Source organism: Bos indicus, chromosome 6 (assembly GCF_029378745.1).
Source record: "Bos indicus isolate NIAB-ARS_2022 breed Sahiwal x Tharparkar chromosome 6, NIAB-ARS_B.indTharparkar_mat_pri_1.0, whole genome shotgun sequence".
Lineage (NCBI taxonomy): Eukaryota > Metazoa > Chordata > Mammalia > Artiodactyla > Bovidae > Bos > Bos indicus.
Genome location: NC_091765.1, coordinates 66,669,591 through 66,696,185, shown reverse-complemented (window position 1 = coordinate 66,696,185; position 26,595 = coordinate 66,669,591). Strand labels below are relative to the sequence as shown.

The window sequence follows — 26,595 nt, the reverse complement described above, 5'->3', positions numbered from 1 at the left end:
TTCAAATGCACATCTGTTCACATTAGCCCTCTGCTTAAATTCTCTCAGTGGTTTCCTACTTCTCTCAGGACACAGATCAAGGCCATTAACATAGCCCCCAAACCCCTGGGTGAAATGCTCTCCCTTTTTCCAGCCTCTTCTTCCTAAGGCTCTCCTCCCTCTGCCTCTAGCCACTCTGGCTTCAGTTTCAGCTCCTCAAACACCCACATTTCTTCTTGCCACAGGTCCTTTGCACATGCTGGTGTTTATATCTGAATCTGGAATATTTTTATGGGTCCCTTTGGCTAGGTTACTATCAAGCCATAAGATATTTTCATAGGCAAATTTTCATTAAGTCCCCAGGAGAAGTTTCTTTGGCTATTAAGCCCTCTTCTCCCTAAAATCATTGGAGTTCTCTCAATATGCTTGTTTTATTTTAATCTTGCAGACATGATGAATCATGAAATGTACCATGTTTACTTGCTGCCATTAGCTTCTCACATTGTCTGCACTGGGTAATGGTTACTGGCCTGGGTTCTGGAACTAAATTAACTAGATTTGAATTCTGGCTCCTGTATTCACTAGCTGTTTGACTTTTGTCAAATTACTTAATATTTCTATGATTTTATTTTCTCATTTATAAAATAGAGATAATAATGAGTGGGTGCTCAGTTGCTTAGTTTTGTCCTACTCTTTGTGACCCTCTGGAGTGTAGACCTCCAGGCTCCTTGAACCATGGGATTGTCCAGGCAAGAATACTAGAGTGGGTTGCCATTTCCTTCTCCTGGGGATCTTCCTGACCTAGGAATCAACCCACATCTCCTGCATTGCAGGTGGATTCTTTAACACTGAGCCACCTGGGAAGCCCAGAAACAATATTTATTCTCAAATGGTTGTTGTGAGAAGTAAATACATTAACAGGTATACAGCATTTAAAATAGTGCCTGATACATTACAAGTACTTAATAAAAGTTAGTTGTTTTATTATTTCATATATCAGCTGATATTTCCTATGTCAGCACCCTTATGGCAGAAAGCAAAGAACTAAAGAGCCTCTTGATGAAAGTGAAAGGAGAGTGAAAAAGTTGGCTTAAAACTCAACATTCAGAAAACTAATATCATGGCATCTGCTCCCATCACTTCATGGCAAATAGATGGGGAAGCAATGGAAACAGTGAGAGATGTTATTTTGGGGAGGGGGCTCCAAAATCACTGCAGATGGTGACTGTAGCCATGAAATTAAAAGATGCTTGCTCCTTGGAAGAAAATCTATGACCAACCTAGACAGCATGTTAAAAAGCAGAGACATTGCTTTGTCCACAAAGATCCGTCTAGTCAAAGCTATGGTTTTTCCAGTAGTCATGTATGGATATGAGAGTTGGACTACAAAGAAAGCTGGAGTGCCCAAGAATTGATGCTTTTGAATTGTGGTGTTGGAGAAGACTCTTGAGAGTTCCTTGGACTGCAAGGAGATCCAACCAGTCCATCCTAAAGGAAATCAGTCCTGAATATTCATTGGAAGGACTGATGAAGCTGAAGCTCCAATACTTAGGCCATCTGATGCAAAGAACTGACTCATTTGAAAAGACCCTTTTGCTGGGAAAGATTGAAGGCAGGAGGAGAAGGGATGACAGAGGATGAGATAGTTGGTTGGCATCACTGACTCAATGGACATGAGTTTGAATGAACTCTGGGAGTTGGTGACGGACAGGGAAACCTGATGTGCTGCATTCCATGGGGTCGCAGAGAGTTAGACATGACTGAGTGACTGAACTGAACTGAACCGATATCAGCACAGCTTGAATTGCTAGGGTGCTTCATGTGAAAATGACTTTTGGGTTTTAATGCATGAATTCTTGGCTCAAAGCTCTATTATACTTTGTATGTAATAACATGTATAGTATTTGATGAATAGTTTTGATAATTCAGATTCAGATTCTAAGGAAATACATTTGATTCCCTATTATAATAATAGATATTTTATATTAAAATAGGAGAGATGCTTCACAAAACTAGAACAAAAAATTTTACAAGCTGTATGACAACACAAAAAGCCCAAATAGCCAAAGCCATCTTGAGAAAGACAAATGGAGCTGGAATAATCAGGTTGCCTGACTTCAGACTATACTACAAAGCTACAGTAATCAAGACAGTATGGCACTGGCACAAAAACAGAAATATAGACCAATGGAATAGGATAGAAAGCCACACACCTATGGTCAACTAATCTATGACAAAAGGGGCAAGAATATACAATGGAGAAAAGACAGTCTTTTCAATAAGTAGTGCAGGAAACTGGACAGCTACATGTAAAAGAATAAAATTAGAGTACTTCCTAATACCATACACAAAAATAAACTTAAAATGGATCAAAGACCTAAACGTAAGACTGGGCATGAAAACTTAGAGGAAAACATAGGCAGACCACACTTGGGCATAGATTGCAGCAAGATCTTTTTTGGTCCACCTCCTAGAATAATAAAAATTACAAAAAAATAAGCAAGTGAGATCTAATTAAACTTAAAATCTTTTGCACAGCAAAGGAAACCATAAGCAAAACAAAAAGACAACCCTCAGAATGATAGAAAATATTTACAAATAAAGCAACTGACAAGGGGTTAATCTCCAAAATATACAAACAGCTCATGAAGCTCTATATAAAAGGAAAAAAAAAAACAAAACAAAACCAGAAAACAGCCCAATTAAAAAAATGGAGAGAGAATCTAAATAGACATTTCTCTAAAGAAGACATATAGACGAACAACAATCACATGAAAAGATGCTCAGCATCACTAATTAGTAGAGAAATGCAAATCAACACTTCAATGTGATAACTATCACCTTACACTGGTCAGAATGGCTATCATCAAAAAATCTACAAACAATTAATGCTGGAGAGGGTATGGAGCAAAGGGAATCCTCTACACTGTTGGCAGGAATATAAATTGATACAGCCTCTATGGAGAACAGTATGGAGGTTTCGCAAAAAGCTAAAAAACAGAGCTCCCATATGACCCAGCAATCCCATGCCTAGGCATATACTGGGTGAAGAGCATAATGTAAATAAATATATGCATCTCAGTGTTCACTGCAGCACTATTTACAGTAGCCAGGACATGGAAGCAACCTAAATGTCCATCAACAGAAGAATGATAAAGAAGATGTGATACATACATTCAATGGGATATTACTCAGTCCCAAAAAGGAACAGAATAGTGCCATTTGCAGAGATGTGGATAGACCTAGAGACTGTCATACAGAGTGAAGTAAGTCAGAAAGAGAAAAACAAATATCATATAATATCACTTACATGTGAAATCTACAAAAGTGGTACAGATGAACATATTTGCAAAGCAGAAATAGAGACACAGATATAGAGAACAAACTTATGGATACCAGGGAGGGTAAGGGGGGGGATGAATTGGGATATTGGAATTGACATATATATGCTTGTATTGCTTATCCTGTTCATGATGCCAACTGTCTTGCTGTTCACACTTTGCACACTGTTTGTTGAATCCAGAGTAGGCAATGCGCAAGCTAAGAGGTTGGAAGAAGACACAAAGAGCCATAGGAACTGCAGACACATTTATTCTCTCCTGGCTGGCACAGCAGCCGTAGCAGTATTCTCTCCTCTCATGGCTGAGCCAGTGGACACAACCGTGATGCAGCAGCAATGCCACCACTTTCTAGGTGGAACTCCCATATGCATACTGCACAGAGTAACCCATGACCAAGTGAGTATCTCGTGATGTGCATGTGCAGTGCTATCAGTGATCTCAGCTGTTATATGGTCAATATTTACAAAACGTGGGTCAAGAGAGCCTGAACACACCATCTTGGCTAATTCGCTCTCTCCCCACAATAGTACTATGTATAGCATAGATAAATAAGGAGACCCTACTGTGTAGCACAGGAAACTTTACTCAATGCTCTGTGGTGACCTAAGTGGGAAGGAAATCTAAAAAAGAGGGATATATGTATACATATAACTGATTCACTTTGCTGTATAGCAGAATCTAACACAACACTGTAAAGCAACTAGATTCCAATAAAAATGAAAAAATGCGAGAGATGCTATTTGTAGGACTAACGGTAAAGGCATAATGGTTTGCTCCATAGAACTGTATAATCAAAACACAGGCAGAAAATATCTTTGAAGTAAGGTTATATCCACACTCCTGCCACAATAGAAATATGGCTGCACACCCTAATTTAGAACCAGGATTAGAGACACATTATATTATCATTATCTTATTGTCATTATGTTATGGGCTTGTTCAGTTGGTAAAGAATCTGCCTGCAATGCAGGAGATCTAGGTTCAATCCTTGAGTGGGGAAGATCCCCTGGAGAAGGAAATGACACCCCTTGCAGTATTCTTCCCTGGAAAATCCCATGGACTGAGGAACCTGGTGGGGTATAGTCCCTGGGGTTGCAAAGAGTCAGACACGACTCAGCAACCAAACCACCACCATATTATATTAACATCATATATCATTATATTGTATTAGCACAGGCAGTGTGCTAATTCCACATTCTTATATGAACCTAGCTCTTTCCTTACATATTTTAGGAGATTGAGTTTCATTTTTTACTTTCTAACACCATATTAATGGAAAAAATCAACTCTGAATTGCAGTACTCCTACAATCAATCATTTAAAAAACATAAAGGTAAAGAATCAGGTTATTTCTTATGTTTTAAATCCTCAAAATGATATTTTTACTCTACACTTTGTACTTCAGAAAAGAAAATGATCTTCTTTATCCCCCATCACAGATGTCTCCTTAACTACAGACATTACCAGCAGAATAACAAGAGCATTCTCAAGATTATTCTGCGTCTGTTCATTTTTTTAAAAAGCTTTCCTGCAGAGAGTCAAAGGAGCCAATGCTTTTGTTGTTACTGTATGATTATATTTGAACAAATTAGGTGATTCCCTCCCTCCCCACCACCCATGTTGGTCAATGTAATAGGCTCCCTGAATGAAACAAAATAGAAATTCATTTTTACTTCACGCCTGATGCAGAAGGCACACAGTCAGAAACACAGATCACCATTTTATTTTAAAAAGAGATTACCATCTGCTCTGTGTAGGGAGAACTACTCAGGCCCTGTCTAATTGTGACATGTATTTTTAGTTCAGGATCTTTTGACAACAAATTACCTTCAGTTTTTCTTTAAAGGGAATATGTAGGTTTGACTCTTAAGAGAAAGACAGAATGATAATGGAGGCATGTTTTTGTCTGAAATTTTTAATAAGGTAATATTGGATTTAAGAGCTTAGCCCTATAGAAAATGGTGTTGAAAACAAAGTAAACTGTAAAGGATTGAGAATCTTTGGATAATCCCCACAGTTCCTTTAAGGATTTAACTCAGTTAGCTTCACTGTTTACGAATGTGTAGAATAAAGGTGCCTTGATTTTACAGAATGCTTTCAGAGCAATTTCTCCACTTTGGGTCATGTTTTTTTAAGCTCATAAAGTGCTCTCTAAGATTGCTAGGCACATTGGGAAGCTGATTTAAACTTTAGGCCAATCAAGGACCATTTAGATGAAATGAACTAAACCATGTATAAGTACTATAAGAAGGACAAAGAGTTCTACAAATGCAAGAGGGTGTGACTGCTGTTAAATAACTGATGGAGGAGTTAAGATGGCTTTTCCAAGCACTCACTTTCACTTTCAACCATTGAATAATCAATCTCCAGGTGAAAAAAAATGACAAGTGTTCCCATTATGATGTTCATTGCCAAGAGGCACACTGCAGACCTCACAGTGCTGTCTGGCCCCCTCAAGGTTTGAAATCTTTGCAAAAACTGAGTACAGCCAAAAGCCATCAGTCCTTGAAGGAGAAGAATATTTTTAGGAGCTGTGTCACTTTACCATGGGGCAGTTTATTTCATTTGATTCTTCTGATGAGTTTAAGTACTGGGAAACTGTAGTGCAACTAGTTTTTGTACTTCTGGTGGGAAACACAACCTAAAATTTCCTTGTAGCTGGGTATCATCATCTTTAAGCTAAGACATAAGAGACTTTGGTTACTGATAATATTATGGTTACCATTTTGATGCTGGCTATGGGCAGGACTGGTATTTTAAAAATTGAAGAGGGCCTCAAATACTCTAAAGATGTGTCATGCAAATTTAGAAAGTCCCTGAGACTACATGTACATACAGGGCACTTTCTAAAATGTTGTGTTGAAATTACTACTGCTAGGGGCTGAATTATGTCCCCTCTAAAATTCATATCTTACAGTGCTATCCCTGAGTATCTCAGAATGTGATTGAATTTGGGAGACAGGGGTCTTTACAGAGGTAACTAAGTTAAAGTGAAGTCATTAATGTGGATCTTAATCCAATAGGACTGATGTCCTTCTAAGAAGCAGAGATTTGGATATAGATACCTACAGAGGGACTTCTGCTCCAAACCACCTCTGGACTTGAGCTGCAATATGAATCCTCCCCTGGGGCCTTGGCCTTGTTGGTCTGTCTGGCAGATTTCACACTTGATAGCCCTCAAAATTTCATAAACCAGTTCTTTTATATATGTACACATCCAGTTTGTTGTCTTTGGAAAACCTTTGAACAACTACCTTTGGATGTTATATTCTAAAAAAGACATACAGTACAAACTACTCCTAAATTATATATTCAAGTTTAGTGGCTGACTAACAGAGCAGAAGCTATTAAGAAGAGGTAGCAAGAATACATAGAAGAACTGTACAAAAAATATCTTCACGACCCAGATAATCACGATGGTGTGATCACTCACCTAGAGCCAGACATCCTGGAATGTGAACTCAAGTGGGCCTTAGAAAGCATCACTACAAACAAAGCTAGTGGAGGTGATAGAATTCCAGTTGAGCTATTCCAAATCCTGAAAGATGATGCTGTGAAAGTGCTGCACTCAATATGCCAGCCAATTTGGAAAACTCAGCAGTGGCCACAGGACTGGAAAAGGTCAGTTTTCATTCCAATCCCAAAGAAAGGCAATGCCAAAGAATGATCAAACTACTGCACAATTGCACTCATCTCACACGCTAGTAAAGGAATGCTTAAAATTCTCCAACCCAGGCTTCAGCAATACATGAACCGTGAACTTCCAGAAGTTCAAGGTGGCTTTAGAAAAGGCAGGGGAACCAGAGATCAAATTGCCAACATCCACTGGATCATGGAAAAAGCAAGAGAGTTCCAGATAAACATCTATTTCTGCTTTATTGACTATGCCACTTTGGCTGTGTGGATCACAATAAACTGTGGAAAATTCTTCAAGAGATGGGAATACCAGACCACCTGATCTGCCTCTTGAAAAACTTGTATGCAGGTCAGGAAGCAACAGTTAGAACTGGACATGGAACAACAGACTGGTTCCAAACAGGAAAAGGAGTACGTGAAGGCTGTATATTGTCACCCTGCTTATTTAACTTCTATGCAGAGTACATCATGAGAAACGCTGGACTGGAAGAAACACAAGCTGGAATCAAGATTGCCGGGGAGAAATATCAATAACTTCAGATGTGCAGATGACACCACCCTTATGGCAGAAAGTGAAGAAGAACTAAAGAGCCTCTTGATGAAAGTGAAAGAGGAGAGTGAAAAAGTTGGTTTAAAGCTCAACATTCAGAAAACTAAAATCATGGCATCCGGTCCCATCATTTCATGGCAAATAGATGGGAAACAGTGGAAACAGTGGCTGACTTTATTTTTCTGGGGTCCAAAATCACTGCAGATGGTGACTGCAGCCATGAAATTAAAAGACGCTTACTCCTTGGAAGGAAAGTTATGACCAACCTAGATAGCATATTCAAAAGCAGAGACATTACTTTGCCAACAAAGGTTCATGGTTTTTCCAGTGGTCATGTATGCATGTGACAGTTGGACTATAACGAAAGCTGAGTGCCAAAGAATTGATGGTTTTGAACTGTGGTTTTGGAGAAGACTCTTGAGAGTCCCTTGGACTGCAGGAGATTCAAACAGTCTATCCTAAAGGAGATCAGTCCAGGGTGTTCACTGGAAGGACTGATGTTGAAGCTGAAACTCCAATACTTTGGCCAACTGATATGAAGAGCTGACTCATTTGAAAAGACCCTGATGCTGGGAAAGATTGAGGGCAGGAAAAAAAGGGGACAACAGAGGATGAGATGGTTGGATGGAATCACTGACTCGACGGACATGGGTTTGGGTGAACTCAGGGAGCTGGTGATGAACAGGGAGGCCTGGCATGCTGTGGTTCATAGGGTCACAAAGAGTCAGACATGACTGAGTGACTGAACTGAACTGACTAGGTTTTGGAGCTAGAATTGATGTTTAGTTGCCCAGTCGTGTCTGACGCTTTTGCAACCCCGTGGATTGGAATTCTCCAGGCAAGAATACTGGAGTGCTTTGCCATTTTCCTTCTCCAGGGGATCTTCCTGACCCAGGGATAGATAGAGATGGTGGGTTCAAATCTTGACTCTGCCACTTTCCAGCAAGATTTCTTGGATCAAGCCACTTAATCTCTTAATTTATTTATCTGTAATATAGAAACTACTGGGTTGCGGTGAGAATTTAAGGAGTAAAAGGTTTTTAAAGCATTTAGCAGAATTAAATCATAAGTTCTCAAGATATGCTAGTTACTGTCATTATTATTATTATTTATACATTTTTTTTTCCAGTCAGGATTCTTAGGCAGTAGGAACTAAATTAAATAAAAAGTAATTTAATGAAAGAATGATGGGAACATCACAGGTTCCTTGAGAGTATCAGGGATCCAGGCTCTGAGGTCATAAAGCTAGAAACCATTGCCAAAATCAACACTGTAAAACTGACTCTTTGAGGCCCCGCTGCTTATTCTACCCCCACATCACTCCTATAGTCAACAGCACCGAGCCTGGAGACCAGAACCACTCCATCAGCTGTGTTATGGTGCTAGTCTTTTCATGATGGATTTCTCTGTGCTCCTTTCTTCTTTACATCACTAACTTTTGATGTGATGGTTGCCATAATGAGTGAATGAATGGTGGAACCTATGTCTGTCTCATGGCCAGATGCAAGGAGTCCTGGGAAGGTATCTGGTGTTTTCTGTTTTGATAGTGAGAGACAAGCTCTATTTGATACACAGGAGTCAGGGATACATAAGACATAGGAATGCTGGATATTCAAAAAGTGACCAATATTCACCACATATGAATGGACACTACAATCAGGTGACCTGTAATCACGGAAACTCTTCTGTTTTTTCACAATGCTTTCTAATTCTGTTTCCTTCTATAACCTTCTATAACCACTACCACCTATGACAACTCCCAAACTCTTACTCCTAAACATATCTTTTTTGTATGTGTTGACTTGGTTTAGGAAATTTGTTGTGATAATGGTGACACGAAGGGGTCTAACATTATTTTATGGCCTATGAAGATATTTTGTTATGATTGTTAGGGAAAAACACCCCATAGCAAGAGAGAAAGTATTAAAAAAACATGAGTTTTGGAGTCAGAAAGAACAGGCTTTGTATCCTGCCTTTCTGCTTAGCATTATAATCGTTAGTGGCAAGGTTTTAAACCTTGGGTCTCCATTTCTCTATTTGTAAAACAGGAATAACAGTAAACTGCTGATTTTGAAGCATGTTTGTGAGAATCAGACATAATCATGAAGTGTAGGACTGGGCAAAAACAGGACCTATTGTAATGATTTTCAGCCTTCAGGGGTATTTTTTAAGGCCAATGAAACAATATTTTAAATCTGATTTTATCAGATTTTTACCCACAAGACAAGGTCAAATAAATGTCAATTATTTTGAGTGGTTTCTTTTTTTTCTGGATGGCATTATTATTGAACATTACATGATGGAATCTTTCTGGTTAAAAATCCCATTTAAAAAATAAATGATCAACATTTAGATCAACATCTCCCAAGGCATTTTTATTAAGGTTTATGACCCACTCTCCCCTGCCAAGTCAAACCAGCACAAAGGTCATCTTACCTATGACAGATACTTTCCAACTACTAAACACAGCATTTTCCCATTTATCTTACGCATAAATGCAGCTAGAGAGGACATGGTGCACAAGACTAAGTGGATAACTGTTAGGCCATGGTCAGTCAAGAAATATTTCCTTAAAATTTACTCCTTGGAAGAGTGTTTGCAGACCAAATTTGGGGGAATAGCAGATCTTCCTATAATAACAAGCTGACTTTCTTAAATATATACATGCACTCCATAGTTTTCTTGAAAAAAAATTTTTTTGTATCCTGAGAATTAATGTGAAAGAGATACATCTATTTACTCATTCCTTTACTGAGTCATTTAATGAATATTCGTCAATTTCTTCTATGAACCAGGCACTTTGCTCGGTACCTGGGAGACAAAAGGAGGAATACAGACAGAATCTCTATTCACAGAGTTTTTAGACCCGTCGGGAAAACAAATGACAATAATGTTATTTACAAGAAATGCATATTTGATCATTCAAATGATCAAAATATATTTCATATATTTTTTTGTCATGGTTCATGGTTCACATCTGGCTCCTACTTTCCCAAAGCCATGGAATTTCCTGAGGGATAAAAGCCATAGGAGCATCTTTTATTATAATAATTAGTGTTTAGTCCTCAGTTCTTGAAACCCTAAAGGTGAAATGAGCGTCTTATTATTTACAAAAGACAGTTCTCAAGCTGGGTTCTTGTTAACATACTGCCTTTTGGAAAGCACCTATGGATGGTGACTGGTTGCCAGTGAAGCCAACCATAAAACTGAAAAGTGCAAGTGTTAGTCGCTCAGTTGTGTCTGACTCTTTGTGACACCATGGACTGTAGCCCACCAGGCTCCTCTGTCCATGGAATTCTCCAGGCCAGAATACTAGAGTGAGTTGCCATGCCCTCCTCCAGGGGGTCTTCCCAATCCAGGGATCAAATGAGAGTCTCTTGTATTGTAGGCAGATTCTTTACTGTCTGAGCCAGCAGGGAAGCCCAACCATAAGATTAGTGGGTTGGAGATTTCAGGCAGTCCCATTCTTCCACCTCTGGGGAGAAGAGAAGAGGTAGAAGTTGAATCAATCAGGAATGCCTATGATTTGATTAGTCATGCCTATGTAATGAAGCCTCTAAAAAAACATGAAAGGACTGGTGTTGAAGAGCTCCTCATCTTGGGATCTGCAGTATCTCCAGGGAAATAGTGTCAGAATTGAGTTGTAGGACATTGGCTGGTGTTGGAGAATTGCCTGGCTCTGTACTAGCTGTTTTATATGTGATTAATCTTCACAACAAACCTATGAAGTGCACGTTATTTTATAGATGAGGAAACACAGGTTTAGAAGGGTTGAATAGCTTGCTGAAGGTTACATAAATAGAAAGTGGAATAGTTCTGGGTTCTCTCTGAGTGAAGGGCACAAATCTCAATCACTGCTTTACAGCCTTACAAGAGAGGTCCATCTTGTGACTCATACAGTTGATGAAACAAATGACTCTATCAGTTGAAGTGTACAGCAGGAGAATTGCTGACCCCTCAGGGCCCTTGATGTACCAGGACTGATGGTGCTAACGGTGCCTATAAATTAGGAAAACAGTCATCAGGCCTACCAAGTTGAAGCCCAGGGACAGAAATGCTTTTGTAATAGTTACCGCCATAGAAGGGAGAAAAAAACATAGAAATCCATTGCCTTATTAAATGATTCCAGGAGGTCTTTAGACCATACTGTTTCTCTTTTTGTTGGGGTTGTTTTTTGAGGGGGGGGGTCTGAAAAAGGAAACAATTTTATGCCCCACCTTCTAGCTCTTTCCAAGATTATTTTCATTTGTGAAAACTGAGTGTCTTTACTCTGAAAGGGTGTGACTAAAGTCTGGAAAGGTACAATAGAAGTATACAAGGTAAGAGAGGACTTACTTACAGAGTCTAGACAATCAAGGAATTGTTCCTTCAGTTTGAAGATGATAGTGCTATGCTACTGAGTGGTAAACAAAATAAATTCTGGAAGCTATAAAGCAGAGAGTTAAGTGGAAAGTGTCCTATAACAGAAGAAACCAGAACCTAAGGTGGCAATGGAAGAAAGTTAAGAAGCACCCACTTTTCATTATAGAGCCTTACAATCTCATAAATTTGTAAGAGAGCACCAGGTACCTTTAAAAGTCAGGGTGATAAGTGTCCAGCAACAAGGAATTTCTGAACTGTGGTATATCCCCACAATGGAACATTATACAGCTGTTAAAAAATAGGGAAGAGCTCTATGATAAGATATGGAAAGATGCCCATGATACAGTGTTAAGTGAAAAATCAAGGTTCAGAATAATGTATGTGAAATGCCACTTTTGTTAAGAAATGGGAAAAGTAAACTGTATATTTGTATTTGCTTGTACTTGTATAAAGAGAGGGCTTCCCTGGTGGTTCAGATGGTAAAGAATCCACCTGCAGTGTGGGGGACCTGGGTTTGATCCCTGGGTTGGGAAGATCCCCTGGAGGAGGGTATGGCAACCCACTCCACTGTTCTTGCCTGGAGAATCCCCATGGACAGAGGAGTCTGGGAGGCTACAGTCCTTGGGGTCACAAAGAGTAGGACACAACTGAGCAAATCAGCATAGCACAGCACAATATAGAGACCTGAGAAGGATAAGTCAGAAACAAATAAAAATGGTGAAGGAAGAGGATGAATTTGGAAGGAGTGGGAGCAGTGGGACTTCCCAATATTTACCTTTTAATTTCATTTTTACATTTTAGCTATGTAAATGCATTACTATTTAAAAAATTTGAAAATAAATTGGTGCACACATTACTGATAAAGGAGTGGTCTAAAATGCATAAAGAACTGCTGCTGCTGCTGCTAAGTCGCTTCAGTCATGTCCAACTTTGTGCGACCCCATTGATGGCAGCCCACCAGGTTCCCCCATCCCTGGGATTCTCCAGGCAAGAACACTGGAGTGGGTTGCCATTTCCTTCTCCAATGCATGAGAGTGAAAAGTGAAAGTGAAGTCGCTCAGTCGTGTCTGACTCCTAGCGACCCCATGGACTGCAGCCTACCAGGCTCCTCCGTCCATGGGATTTTCCCGGCAAGAGGACTGGAGTGGGGTACCATTGTCTTCTCCACATAAAGAACTCTTAAAGCTCAATGCTGAGAAAACAGACAACTCAATTAAAAAATGAGCAAAAGATCTCAAAGACTTCACCAAAGAAGAAACACAGATGGCATATAGATGTATGAAAATATAAGGAGTCTCATGCTCAGTTGTGTCTGACTCTTTGTGACCCCATGGGCTATAGCCCACCAGGTTCCTCTGTTCATGGAATTCTCCAGGCAAGAATACTAGAGTGGGTAGCTATTCCCTTCTCCAGGGGTCTTCCTGACCCAGGGATCAAACCTGGGTCATCTACATTGCAGGCAAATTCTTTACTATCTGAGTCACCAGGGAAGCCCTGTATGAAAAGATGCTCAACATCATATGTTATTAGAAAACTATGAATTTAAACATCAGTGAGATACTACCACACCTACTAAAATGGCTAAAATCCAAAATAGTGACAACACCAAATGCTGGTGAGGATATGGAGCAAAGGAACTTGTATTCATGGCAAAATGGTACACTTTGGGAGACAGTTTGGTATTTTCTTACAAAACTAAACATACTATCCAGCAATTGCACTCTTCAATATTTGCCAAAATGGGCTAAAAACTTACATCCACACAAAACCTGCACATATATGTTTATAGCAACTCTATTTGTAATTGCAAAACATGGAAGAAGCCAAGATGTCCTTCAGTAGGTAAATAGATCAACTGTGGTATGTTTATAAATGAATTATTATTCAGTGCTAAAAAGAGATGAGCTGTCAAGCCAATATCGCTAAGTGAAAGAAGCAAATTTGGAAAGGCTACGTGCTATATAGCTACAGGCTCAATGATTGTGTGCCTGCAAAATTCATATGTTGAAATTCTAATGCCCAATGTAATGGTAGGAAAAGGTGAAGCTTGGGGGAGGTGATTAGTCCATGAAAGCAGAGTTCTCATTAATGGCATTAGTGCCCTTACAGAAGATTCTCCAAAGGTCTCCCTTGATCCTACCACCATGTGAGGACACAGAGAGAAGATGGCCACCTGAACCAGGAAGCAGACCCTCACTAGATACCAAGTTAGCCAGCATCATGATCTTGGACTTCCCAGTCTCTCCAGAATATCAGAAATAAATTTCTGTTTGTAAGCCATCCAGTCTATGGTATTTTGTTAAAGCACCCCAAAGGACTGAAATATTTATGACTCCAAGCATATGACATTTTAGGTGTGTCAACACTGGAAGTCCAATCTGATACTTGACATGATAAAAAAGGGTCACAGTAAAGTTTACCATTATGAAATTTAGAATCTTAGGAAGCAGAGACTATTCTAAAATGTCACAAAGGTAGAAACTATTCATATGTACAAATTCAAACATCAGAACAGCATTGACTGTCTCAGGAGCAATATCCAAAGCTAGAAGACACTGAAATATTGCCTTAGAAAACCCAAGGGAAATTGTTTTCTTACACAGGAGTATATATACATAAAAATTCAATTGTCAAGAGTGAATAAAGGCATTGCTAGATATGCAAGATCTCAAAACATTTATCTTCCCTCAGCGACTCACAGGAAGCTACAGGAGAAGGCTCCACTAAGACATAAATTAAAGAAGAAGATGCTGTGGAACTCAGAAAACAGAAGCTCCCATTCAAAAGACAGACAAGACACCCTTTAGGATGATCTGAACAGAGATCCTAAGATGAGAGTAATGCAGACAGAGTTTTATTTTTACTGACAATAAAGGCAGGAAAGAGAATATTCTTTTACATATTAGAAGACAAATCCAAGGTATTTATATCAGGAAGGCTTACAAAAGCATTAACTTGAAGATTGATCTTGATTCACCTTAAAGTAAGTTAGTAATAACTATGTTATGTTCCTGTGATGGATATATCAAAGGAATCACTTAACATGAAAACTTCTGAAATGTAGTTTCACCTTCATCACTATTGGAAAAAAAATACTTAAGTGGGAGGAGCTTTGATGGAATTCCATATTACATTTTTATATTTTTAGTAGTTTTTGCTTAAATAAAAAACATTGAAAAGAAACTGGTTTGAGAAGTATGACAGGAAAGATCTCTGAACCATCTATATTTTCTCCCCCTTACTACTATAATAAAATAAACAAAATATCCAAAATAAGCAATTCCAAACACATGAGCCAAAAAAATGTGAATGTAATATAGCACCTAGGCAATACGCAAATTAGAATGTATGTATATGCTCAGAATCTAGAAGAAAACTATATTTTAAAGAGGATGATACATATGGTGAAGTTAAAAGAGAAAATCAACAATTCATCTTGACTTTTGGTTTGGTTGGATTGAATATTGTTTTGTTGGGGAAACACAATAGACACTCTTGGCCTAAAATGGAAGGATTAGATGAAGATTAGATGAGGGGACTACTTTATTTGACTAGTTTTGGAAATAATCTCATGATCATCTGGTTCATGATTTTCCTATCTGGCACTGTAAATCTGTAGGGCAGTGATCTATAGACATGACTCTTTTCTTGACCATCATAGAACCTTATATCATAGCAACATAGTAAAGTACCTCATCTATTGAGTAAACAAATGACTGCAGAGCCCAGCATAACACTAATTCCTCCAGAGAACTGTTAATTTACAAAAATAATCATAATCTCTAATTTCAATACATTTCCTAAAACACAAAAATGAACTTTTATCTTCTTCCATTTTACTCTATTCATTTATTCAGCACATCATTATTGAAGGAATTCTCTGTGAAAGCCTCTTAGTTGGGCATCTTTTTACTAAAAACTAGTACAGGAGAAATGATCTCTTTTTTCTCTCAAATCGTAGGGAAGTTAACTCTCTACACTGACAAGGATCATGAAATGTTTCAATTCATAAGCTATGAGATGACCATAAACCCAAGGTTGATTTGTTATTTTTACATCATCAGAGTTCATCGCACTCTGAATATATTGAAAAACATGGGATTGTTTTTCTGGATGACATGTATGCTAGTTCAACAGCTTACACTATAGTCATAATTGGTTATGATTTCAGGTGGCAGCTACTCTAGCACTATATTTTCACTGTGATGTCAAGAAGGCATTAACGTTTATTGAGTACTTGTATGTTGTAGACAGTTCTTTACAGCAGCCTCATGAGGTAAGTAGTATTGTCCATATTTCACAGAAGAAGCAAATGGTACAGAGTGGTATACTGACAACCTGTCCAGGTAGCAAATCTGGGACGAAACCCAGTGATGTCAGATTCTTATCCCATGCCTTTTCTACTATGATCCATAGGAGTTGGCCTATAGGGCTTGTGATTTTGTAATAAATTAAGCCCAGATATATTGAAATTATACACAAAAGCTTGAGTTAGTTGAAGAAGTCTGGAAAGGGATAGTTAGGGAATTTGGGATTGACAAGTAGACACTGCTATATTTAAAATGGATAACCAACAAAGACCTACTATATAGCACAGGGAACTCTGCTCAATGATATGTGGAAGCCTGGTTGGGAGGGGCCTGTGGGGGAGAATGGATGCACGTGTACCTATGGCTGAGTCCCTTTGCTGTCCACTTGAAACTATCACAACATTGTTAACTGGCTATGTGAGTGAAAGTCGCTCAGTCACGTCTGACTCTTTGCAACCCATGGATATACAGTCCATGGGATTCTCCAAGCCAGAATATTGGAGTGGTAGCCGTTCCCTTCTCCAGGGGATCTTCCCAACCTGGAGACTGAACCCAGGTCTCCCACATTGCAGGTGGATTCTTTACCAACTGACGCACCAGGGAAGCTCAAGAATAGTGGAGTGGGTAGCCTATCCCTTTTCCAGCAGATGTTCCTGACCCAGGAATCAAACGGGGTCTCCTGCATTGCAGGCAGATTCTTTACCAGCTGAGCTACAAAGGAAGACCCCAAGATATGGAAAACTTCACGAATGTGCCTGTCATCCTTGTGCAGGGGATAATCTTCTCTGTATTGTTCCAATTTTAGTATATGTGCTGCTGAAGCTAGCACAAAAGTAAAACACAGTAATATAAAAAAGTTTTAAAAAGAAATATATATTGAAAACCCTATCTTTAAAAGACTTATATATATATACTCATGCCTTAAAACCTCATTTATATATATATATATATATATATATATATATATATATATATATATATATATCAGAGGAGGCAATGGCACCCCACTCCAGTACTCTTGCTTGGAAAATTCCATGGACGGAGGAGCCTGTTAGGCTGCAATCCATGGGGTCGATAAGAGTCGGACAGGACTGAGAGACTTCACTTTCACGCATTGGATAAGGAAATGGCAACCCACTCCAGTGTTCTTGCCTGGAGAATCCCAGGGATGGGGGAACCTGGTGGGCTGCCGCCTATGGGGTCGCACAGAGTCGGACACGACTGAAGTGACTTAGCATAGCGCATATATATATATATTATATATATATATGTACCTGTGTGTGTGTGTGTGTGTGTATGTGCTTGCTAAGTTGCTTTAGTCATGTCCGACTCTTTGTGATCCTACGGACTGTAGCCCACCAGGCGCCTCTGTCCTTGGGATTCTCCAGGCAAGAGTACTGAAGTAAGTTGCCACTTCCTTCTGCCCCAGGGATCAAACCTGGGTCTTTTGTGTCTCCTGCATTGGCAGGCGAGTTCTTTATCACCACCACCTGGGAAGCCCATATATATATATGTAATTTAATCTAGATTACATAATGTATATATGTAATCTAAGCCCAAGAGGGAAACATTTTAAGTGAAAACCTAAGAACTGATGTAAAGTAATAAATGACATATATTTTTTCAAGCATTAAGTTAGGTGAGACCAATGAAGCATATTGTAGTCATCTTGCAAAAGAGTTTCTTATATTCTGAAAAGTGTAGTTTATTATATTCCATCCTCAGCATTTTCATGGACACAAGGTCAGGAGTATTTCTAAAGTTGACAGACAACTTACAGAAGCAAAGATCACTACATATGAGAGGATTATAAGACGTGTGTATTTGTGTAAACGTATTCTGACATATTTCATAATTCCAATGAGAGAAATATATCACAAAGACTGAACTGTCTGAGAGTATCGGAACTGGGATTAAAAATCCACCCTCTACTCTATTCCACTTTGAACTTGACTAGAAGTTTGTGCAGTGTTCCTAAGGAGACAAAGCCATATGTACCATATAAATATACATATTTTTAGATTAGAGTTTGTTGAACCCAGATTTTACTTTACTTCCTTTCTTTGGCTTCTGCAGCTCTACACTCCATAGTTTTCCTCCTATTTTTCTGGCTGTTCCTTTCTTGTCTCCTTTCTGTTCGCATCTTATTCTACCCAGTCATTAAATATTGTAGTTTCTCAGGCCTCATAAGTTTTCATTCCTTACTCTGCATCAACTCCTCATGGAAATTCACATATGCCTATAGTTACAATTATCAAAATATTCAAGTGATTCACAAATTTATATCTTCAGGGTAGAGCTCTGTGTGTGCTCCAGACCTGTATCATACATCAAGAAATAATAATTAAACTTGTGATTTCTTTCTTGCCCCCCACTCAGAATCTAAAGGCCTCCCAGATGGGAAGAATCCGCCTGCAATGCAGGAGCCGCAGGAGACGCATGTTCGATCCCTGGGTTGGGAAGATCTCCTGGAGGAGGGCATGGTAACCCGCTCCAGCATTCTTGCTTGGAGAATCCCCATGGACAGAGGAGCCTGGTGGGCTATAGTACATAGGGCTGCAAAGAGTCGGACATGACTGAAGCAACTGAGCACTCAAGCACATGCACAGAACCTAAAACATTCTCATTCTTCTCATTTTGGGTGAATGACATCCTCATTTATGTACTAATCCAAGCAAAAATCCTTGGGAATCATAAGGGTAATTTTTCATTCCTCTCTTTCTCATTCATATTGACTCTTTCACTAAATCCCATCTATTTTTCCTTCTAATTCTCCCTTGCATCCATCTACTCTTTTCCACTTCTATCCTGATCCAAGCTAGCATCTTTCTCTCCTTGATCCATTCTGATAGTCTTCAAAACGGTATACTTCCTTTCTCTACCTGCATCAGTCTGTTCTCAATACTACAGCTAGAGTGATTCTCAAACACAAATCTTACCATGTCAGCCCTCCTTCCCCCAGGTCAAAAATCCACCAGTGATCCACTGTTCCTAGGATAAAGATAAAACTTGTTTTTTGTTTTTTGTTTTTTTTAAATATAAGAGCCTCCAAAGTAAGTCCTCTATCTACATTTCCAGCTTCCACTCATACCGTGGTCTTTTTTTCTTTTGCTGCTACAGCCACATTAAATGTACTTCTGGGCACCATGTTTGCCAGCATTCCTCCAGCTACAGAGTCTTGAATATGACACTGGGATCCAACCAATGTCTCCTGCATTGGCAGGTGGATGTTTTACCAGTGAGCCACCAAGGAAACCCTTGTTATTTCTTTACTCAGCCTATAAACAATAGACACATCCTCAAGGAAACTCTCTTGACCTTCATAAGTCCATCCCCCCTCATTGCCCTCTAATAACACAAAGTTATCACTAGGGCATAGGCATTTACCAAACACAGCGATAAAAGTAACTATTGCTCTCTCCCTCCCTTGCCTAGATGCTCCATTAGAGAGGGTAGGGACCCTCTTTACTTTTGCTCACCACGAACGTAAGAGATGTGGGTTTGATCCCTGGGTCAGGAAGATCCCCTCGAGAAGGGCATGGCAACCCACTCCAGTCTTCTTACCTGGAGAATCCCATAGACAGAGAAGCCTGGTGGGCTACAGTCCATAGGGTCACAAAGAGTTGGACACAACTGAAGCCATTTAGCAGGCATGCATTATCTAGCACAGTGCTGGGTACCACCCAGGCTGCAATGTACTTGCTGAATGGATTACTGAAATGATTTCTTAGTTAACCAAACACTTCTGATTGTTTGATACCAACTCTAGAAACTGTGTATGTTTCTAAGAGAAGATATTCAATTGTTCAGAGAAGGAAGGAAGTCATGTACATTGGTAAGATCAGATGTACATTTTATTAATGTAGATAAAAGCTTAACCAGGCACTGAAAGACTATATACATACTGAGGGTTACACTTATGAGAATGCTGAGTAACAGGAGCAGGTTGGAGATACCCTACTGACACTTAAGAAGATTTTAAGAATTTTTCAGTCCAACCATGAAAATTAACACTTATGCTCATGTTCACTGCTGAGTTCAAAGACGTGGAGGCCTGAAGCAGATCAGTAAGTTAGTTTTTAACCAGGTTATATAAGATTCTCCGTATGTGAGTTCCCCCCTCCCCAACCCAAATTATTTACAATTATCCTTTAGTATTCTCTCGATCCTCAGGGTGTTTTCAGTGAAAAAGCAGAAAGCCAACTTGTAGTACCCTAACAATATAAAAACTGTATAGTACTCTAACCATATAATACTAGACAGTGGCACCTGAGTATGGTAAAAGTGTAGGTCTCCCTTTATACTCAGGTTCATCTCTTTTCTCATGTTGCACTACTGTTGACCTGCCCCAGAGTAGACAGCAGGAGGCAGAAATCAGGAGCACTCTGTTGTGAACTGGATGGCCTGATTAACCGGTTGCAGAGCTCTGGAGGCTTAGTCAGTTCAGTTCAGTCACTCAGCTGTGTCCAACTCTTTGTGACCCTATGGACTGCAACACGCCAGGCTTCCTGTTCATCACCAACTCCTGGATTTTGCTCAGACTTAATTTACAATAGAGTCGGTGATGTCACCCAATCATCTCATCCTCTGTTGTCCCTTTCTCCTCCTGCCTTCAATCTTTCCCAGCATCAGGGTCTTTTCCAATGAGTTGGCTCTTCACATAGGTGGGCAAAGGATTGGAGCTTTGGCATCAGTCCTTCAAATGAATATTCAGGGTCGATTTCCTTTAGGATTGACTGGTTGGATCTCCTTGCTACCCAAGGAACTCCCAAGAGTCTTCCCCAACCCCACAGTTCAAAAGCATCAATTCATGGGTACTCAGCTTTCTTTATGGTCCAACTCTCACGTCCATATATGGCTACTAGAAAATCAGCTTTGATAGATGAAACTTTGTCAGCAAAGTAATGTCTTTGCTTTTTAACATGCTGTCTAGGTTGGTTGTAGCTTTTCTTCCAAGGAACAAGCACCTTTTAATTTCATGGCTGCAGTCACGATCTGCAGTGATTTTGGAGCCCAAGAAAATAAAATCTCTCACTGTTTCCATTGTTTCCCCATCTATTTGCCATAAAGTGATGGGACTGGATGCCATGATCTTAGTTTTTTGAATGTTGAGTTTTAAGCCAGCGTTTTTACTCTCCTCTTTCACTTTCATCAAGTGGTTCTTTAGTTCCTCTTTGCTTTCTTTCATAAGAGTGGTGTCATCCGCATATCTGAGGCTCTGATATTTCTCCTGGCAATCTTGCTTCCATCTTGTGCTTCATCCAGTCCAGCATTTCACATGATATACTCTGCATACAAATTAAATAAGCAGTGTGACAGTATACAGCCTTTCCCAATTTGGACCCAGTCCATTGTTCCATGTCTGGTTCTAACTGTTGCTTCTTGATCTGCATGCAGATTTCTCAGGAGGCAGATAAGGTGGTCTGGTATTCCCATCTTTTGAAGAATTTTCCACAGTTTGTTGTGATCCACACAGTCAAAGGCTTTAATGTAGTCAATGAAGCGCAAATAAATGTTTTTCTGGAATTCTCTTGCTTTTTCTGTGATCCAACAGATGTTAGCAATTTGATCTCTGGTTCCTCTGCCTTTTCTAAATCCAGCTTGAACTTCTGGAAGTTCTGAGTTCAGATACTGTTGAAGCCAGGCTTGGAGAATTTTGAGCATTACTTTGCTAGCGTATGAGATGAGTGCAATTGGGCGGTAGTCTGAACATTCTTTGGCATTGCTTTTCTTTAGGACTACAATGAAAACTGACCTTTTCCAGTCCTGTGGCCACTGCTGAGTTTTCCAAATTTGCTGGCATATTGAGTGCAGCACTTTCACAGCAACATCTTTTAGAATTTTAAATAGCTCAGCTGGAATTCCATCACCTCCACTAACTTGGTTCGTAGAGATGTTTCCTAAGGCCCACTTGACTTAACACTCCAGGATGTTTGGCTCTAGGTGAGTGATCACACTATCATATAATCTGGGTCATTAAGATCTTTTTTGTATAGTTCTTCTGTGTGTTCTGGGCTTCTCTTGTGGCTCAGCTGGTAAAGAATCTGCCTGCAATGAGGGACACCTGGGTTGGATCCCTGGGTTGAGAAGATCTCCTGGAGAAGGGAAAGGCCACACACTCCAGTATTCTGGCCTGGAGAATCCCATTGACTGTGCAATCCATGGGGTCGCAAAGAGTCAGACATGACTGAGAGACTTTCATTTTCTGTGTATTCTTGCCACCTCTTCTTAAGATCTTTGCTTCTGTTAGGTCCATACCACTTCTGTCCTTTATTGTGCCCATCTTTGCATGAAATGTTCCCTGGTATCTCAAATTTTCTTGAAGAGATCTCTAGTCTTTCCCATTGTATTGTTTTCCTCTATATCTTTGTATTGATCACTGAGGAAGGCTTTCTTATCTCTCTTTGCTATTCTTTGAAAATCTGCATTCAGATGCACATATCCTTCCTTTTCTCGTTTGCCTTTCACTTCTCTTCTTTGCTCAGCTATTTGTAATGCCTCCTCAGACAACCATTTTACCTTTATGCATTTCTTTTTCTTAGAGATGGTTTTGATTACAGCCTCCTGTAAAATGTTTTGAACCTCTGTCCATAGTTCTTCAGGCACTCTATCTATCAGATTTAATCCCTTGAATCTATTTGTCACTTCCACTGTATAACCAATCATAAAAGATTTTATTTAGGTCATACCTGAATAGTTTTCTCTACTTTCTTTAAATCTGATTTTTGCAATAAGGAATTCATGATCTGAGCCACAGTCAGCTCCTGGTCTTGTTTTTGCTGACTGTATAGAGCTTCTCTATCTTTGGCTGCAAAGAATATAATCAATCTGATTTCAGTGTTGACCATCTGGTGATGTCCATGTGTAGAGTCGTCTCCTGTGTTGTTGGAACAGGGTGTTTACTATGACCAGTGCGTTCTCTCCATAAAATGTTGTTAGCCTTCACCCTGCTTCATTTTGTACTCCAAGGCCAAACTTGCCTGTTACTCCAGGTATCTCTTGACTTTCTACTTTTGCATTCCAGTCTCCTATGATGAAAAGGACATCTTTTGGGGGTGTTCATTCTAGAAGGTTGTTTAAGTCTTCATAGAACTTCAGTTTCTTCAGCATTACTGGTCAGGGCATAGACTTGGATTACTGTGATATTGAATGGTTTGGAAATGAACAGAGATCATTCTGTCGTTTTTGAGATTGCACTCAAGCACCACATCTTGCACTCTTTTGTTGACTATGAGGGCTACTCCATTTCTTCTAAGGGAGTCTTGCCCATAGTAGTAGACATAATGGTCATCTGAATTCCATTCACCCATTTTGGTCCATTTTAGTTCACTGATTCCTAAAATGTTGATGTTCAGTCTTGCTGACTCCTGCTTGACCACTTCCAATTTACCTTGATTCATGAACCTAACATTCCAGGTTCCTATGCAATATTGTTGTTTATAGCATTGGACTTTACTTCCATCACCAGTCACATCCAGAACTGGGTATTGTTTTTGCTTTGGCTCAGCCTCTTCATTCTTTTTGGAGGTATTTCTCCACTCTTCTCCCATTGCATAGTAGACACTTACTGACCTGGGGAATTCATCTTTCAGAGTCATATCTTTTTTCCTTTTCGTATGGTTTTTGGGATTCTCAAGGCAAGAATACTGAAGTGGTTTTTCATTCCCTTCTTCAGTGGACCATGTTTTGTCAGAACTTTCCACCGTGACCCATCTGTTTTGGTTGGCCCCACATGGCATAACTCATAGTTTCATTGAATTAGACAAGGCTGTGATCCATGTAATCAGTTTGGTTAGTTTTCTGTAATTGTGGTTTTCATTCTGCCCTCTGATGGAGAAGGATAAGAGGCTCATGGAAGCTTCCTGATGGGAGGGACTGGCTGCAGGGGAATCTGGTTCTTGCTCTGATGAGTGGGACCATGCTCAGTAAATCCTTAATTCAATTTTCTATTGATGGTTGGTGCTCTGTTGCTTTCTTGTAGTTTTACTTGAGGGCAAACTATGGTAGGGGTAATGGTGGTAATGGCGACCTCCTTCAAAAGGACTTATGCCAGCATGCTGTGGCTCCAAGGACTATTGTATTCAGTGCCCCTGATCCCAAGGCAGGGCACTGTCAACCCATGCCTCTACTGGAGACTCCAGGACATTCACAGGCAAGTCTGGTTCAGTCTCTTGTGGGTCACTGCTCCTTTCTCCTGTGTCCTGGTGTGCCCTCCAAGAATCTGTTTCCCTAATCCTTTGGAAGTCCTGTAATCAAATCCCACTGGCCTTCAAAGTCAAATTCCCTGGGGGTTCTCAGTCCCTTTGTTGAATCCCCAGGTTGGGAAATCTGTTGTGAGCCCTAGAACTTTCGCAATAGTATGAGAATTTCTTTGGTAGAATTGTTCTCCAGTTTGGGGGTCGTCTGCTTAGTGGCTTTGTGGTGGGACTAATGGCGACCTCCTCCAAGAGGACTTATATCACATGGCATGGCTCCCAGGTCTGCTGCAGCCAGAGCCCCTGTCCCCACAGCAGGCAACTGCTGACCCATGCCTCCGCAGGAGACACACAAGCACTCAAAGGCAGGTCTGGCTCAGTCTCTTGTGGGGTTCGTGGTGCACACAAGGTTTTCTTTGAGTTCTCTGAGTGTCTCTGGAAGGTATGGGTTCAATTCTAAACACTATTTTGCCCCTCCTACTGTCTTGTTGGGGCTTCTCCTTTGTCCTTGGATGTCAGATATCTTTTTTGGATGGGAAGGAAATGGCAACCCATTCCAGTATTCTTGCCTGGAAAATCCCATGGACGGAGGAGTCTGGTAGGCTCCTCCGTCCATGGGGGTCACAAAGAGTCAGACAAGACTGAGCGACTTCTTTCCTTTCCTTTCCAACATTCTCCTGTTAATGGTTGTTTAGTGGTTAGCTGCAATTTTGGAGTTCTCACAGGAGAAGATGAGCACATGTCTTTCTACTCTGCCATCTTTTTTAGGTCAACTGAATCTCTGCAGAAACATTTTGGAAATGAAGCATGTGAATCTCCTAAACCTATTTAGAAATGGAGAAGCCCTCACATTTTTTGACAGCTCACACTGGGTATTACCCTTTGGTGTCTCAAATCCCGAATTAGAGGATTGTGTTAATGATTCTAGGGGCCCTTAGTTAACCTTCAAATTCCCTGATTCTTCACCAAGGATTTTATTTTATTATTTTTTTAAATTTATGCCTCACACTGCCAAACAAAGTGCTTTTGTGATATAATCTAAAGCAACAACCCCTACAAGACTGAGACTCTGTATTATGTAGAGGTGAAAAACACTAGCTTTTGAATCAGAAAGACCTGGGTTCAAAACCTTTGGCATTAATGAGCTGTGTAATTTTAAGCACGTTACTTTAAAGCTTATGACTCTTTGTTACTATATCTAGAAGCTAGTGATGCTTCTTTCTTCATGGAGACATTGTGAGGATAATATTAAATACGTAATACAGGTGAAACACAATACTTGGTACAGAGCCGGCCTACAATGAAGCACTGATGTAATTACAACTTTTATTTAAAAGAGATAGTGCTCATGGCTCCTCTGACCCTTTGTTTGCTCTCCAGTAAGACAGACTTCGTTTTCTGGTATCCATGAGTTGCGTCAGGCTGCAAATTTCTGAGCCTCATTTTGCAACCAAAGTCTATCAGTCATTCTCAGCCATTCTCTGAATCAGAGCAGCTGACAGAATCTTCAGTGAGGTCATTATTTTTAGCTTTGGAACCGTTAGAAAGCTGCAGGGGATTTTTCACGGCATTCAACAAATTAGCAAAGGTCATCAAAACAAACCCACTTACTGAATTCATTGGCTCGAAATCCTATCAAACCAGTGCTGTTGTATTAAATTAAAGCACTTTCTACTTGCAGTATCTCCATAAAAAAGTGAAGCTAAATTATGTTTAGATTGGCTCTATTGTTGCTACATTTTAAGGTCACAAATTTTGATGGCAAGTCAACTCATCTCCTATCTGTAACCCCCTCACCATGTGATCATGTGATTCTTTCAGTCTAAAATTTCCTCACTTTTCCTCTCTGTCTGTCCAAGTCTGAAGTCCTATTTCCTTTAGTAAGCCATTCCTAAATTACTTAATCCCTGGGCTCTGGTCTTCTTTGCTCTTGACCCAGAACAGGACATTTATATACGTGTGTGTGTGTGTGTATGATATATTATAATGTAATAAATATATTATATATCTTTTTCTAAGTGTGGTTTTGACTTTATTTGGCTCTGTACAAGGCATTAAACATAATTCGTCTCTTCCATTTTCAAAGATGCTCTTAATGATACTAAACTCTTCTTGGTTGATTAGCTCGTGAAGCAGCCACAAACCAGCATGACAGACTAAACACACCAATGGCTTTTGACAAATAGTATATATACCATAAGCTCTCTGCTTTCCATATCACA

General features: G+C 39.8%; 1 protein-coding gene and 1 non-coding gene across 2 annotated transcripts in view; both read right to left on the bottom strand.

Annotated features, from left to right (window-relative positions):
- Positions 1-26,595, bottom strand: part of GABRB1 (gamma-aminobutyric acid type A receptor subunit beta1) — a 465,239-nt gene that overhangs the window by 70,487 nt on the left and 368,157 nt on the right. The gene's annotated exons all lie outside the window — the stretch shown is intronic.
- LOC139183762 (U6 spliceosomal RNA) lies at positions 16,906-17,007 on the bottom strand. The gene has a single exon (XR_011567379.1). It is a non-coding gene; the product is annotated as a U6 spliceosomal RNA (small nuclear RNA).